Raw genomic sequence first — 1,958 nt, 5'->3', positions numbered from 1 at the left:
GGCGCGATCTCGGCTCACTGCAACCTCTGCCTCCTGGGTTCAAGTGATTCTCCTGCCTCAGGCTCCCAAATAGCTGGGATTACAGGCATCCACCATGCCCGGCTAATTTTTTGCAATTTTAGTAGAGATGGGGTTTCACCATGTTGGCCAAGCTGGTCTTCAACTCCTAACCTCAGGTGATCCACCTGCTTCGGCCTCCCAAAGTGCTAGGATTACAGGCGTGAGCCACCGTGCCCTGCCCCAACCTGAGTGACTTCCTAAAGAGTAGAATATCTCACACACCTCTTCCTGTGCTCCACTATGATGTTCATCCTCCCCATGCACCCGCCCCATGCCTACAGCCTGATGTCTTCATCTTCCGGGGAATGATCAGAACAGGCATGGCAAAGAGTGGAACAGGGAGACTGAAAAGCTCCAGACATGACCCAATCGCAGTTCTTTTTTTTTTAATTAATTTTTTTTTTTTTTTGAGACAGAGTGTTGCTCTGTTACCCTGGCAGGAGTGCAATGGCATGATCTCAGCTCGCTGCAACCTCTGCCTCCCGGGTTCAAGTGATTCTCCTGCCTCAGACTCCTGAGTAGCTGGGATTACAGGTGCCTGCCACACACCCAGCTAATTTTTGTATTTTCAGTAGAGATAGGGTTTCACCATTTTGGTCAGGCTGGTCTCGTACTCCTGACCTGGTGATCTGCCCACCTCAGCCTCCCAAAGTGCTGGGATTACAGGTGTGAGCCACCACGCCCGGCCACCCAATCCCAGTTCTGTACAGAGCCACCACAGGGCAATAATACTTCATCCAGGGCAAACAGCTTGGCTGGGATTCAGAACCCTTCTCCCTAGAATCTCCAGAGGATTACTGGCCTAACCTCTTGGCCACATCATCCAACCTGGACCCCATACTGGGAAATCTTCCAAGAACATCTCAACCTGGAGTCCAGAACATTCACTCCCAGCCCAGGCTGGCTCCAAAGCCCCCAGAAAACCTTCAAGTGAACACTAGTTTCATCTCTTGGCCGGCGACTTCCTACATAACTTTTTTTTTCCTTTTCTTTTTTTTCTTGAGACAGGGTCTCATTCTGTCGCCCAGGCTGGAGTGCAATGGCACAATCTTGGCTCACTGCAACCTTCACCTCCCAGGTTCAAGCTATTCTCCTGCCTCAGCTTTCTGAGTAGCTGGGATTACAGACATGTGCCACCATGCCCAGGTAATTTTTTTTAGAAACCTCGTAGAGACAGTTTCTCCATGTTGGCCAGGCTGTTCTCAAACTCCTGACCTCAAATGATCCACCTGCCTCAGCCTCCCAAAGTGCTGGGATCACAGGCGTGAGCCACCGTGCCCAGCCCCTACATAACCTTTGGAGATCCACAGGCCTCTCCTTTCAGTCACCAGATCCAGGCTCAGTCCAGAGACCCCTGGTAACCTCTCATTGTCCAGAGGCCATACCTCATGGCCAATGACCCCGTGCAGAGCTAAGGGCCTGCAAGTTCCCCACAACACCCTTCCCAGTCAGGCTGGCCTCGGGGGCCGTGGACCAACCCAGAGGCAAGCTGGCTTGGCCTCTGCCAAACCTAGGCCTAAAGGTGGCCAGGAGGCTGCATTTCCAGCCTCTCAAAGGCCGAGGAAAGCCCTAAGGGCTAAAGCCCTCAACCCACACTTCTCAATCATCAACAGGGCCAGTCAAGCTCCCACACCCCAGCTTTGCCTGGGCCAGGCCCAAGCCCAAGAAAGTAAAGAAAAGCTGTGGTACTCACCGGCCCAGACCGTATTCCTCCTTCCCTTTCAGCCTCACATACACTCAGGATGGCTCAAAGCCGAGTGACCGTTAAAAGTGGGGAGTGGAGCGAGGCCAGGGACGCAAGGCTCCCGCACGTGGTCACCCCGGATCCTGAGGCGGACGCTGATTGGCTGCAGCGCGGGCCGCACTCTCCCGCTCAGGCCAGCTGAGCACGCTGGGCA

At 53.9% G+C, this 1,958-nt stretch overlaps 1 protein-coding gene across 1 annotated transcript in view; it reads right to left on the bottom strand.

The window, feature by feature from the left end:
• Nucleotides 1-1,889, bottom strand: part of ZBTB32 (zinc finger and BTB domain containing 32) — a 12,975-nt gene extending 11,086 nt beyond the window's left edge. Inside the window, exon 1 of the mRNA XM_011948206.1 lies at nucleotides 1,754-1,889. The gene's annotated coding sequence lies outside the window, so the exon portion shown is untranslated. The remainder of the gene's footprint in view (nucleotides 1-1,753) is intronic.
• Between the last annotated feature and the right edge of the window lie 69 nt (nucleotides 1,890-1,958).

Source organism: Colobus angolensis, unplaced genomic scaffold (assembly GCF_000951035.1).
Source record: "Colobus angolensis palliatus isolate OR3802 unplaced genomic scaffold, Cang.pa_1.0 Scaffold107, whole genome shotgun sequence".
Classification (NCBI taxonomy): Eukaryota; Metazoa; Chordata; class Mammalia; order Primates; family Cercopithecidae; genus Colobus; species Colobus angolensis.
Note: the sequence above shows the minus strand (reverse complement) of the source record. Positions and strands in the feature narration are given on the sequence as shown.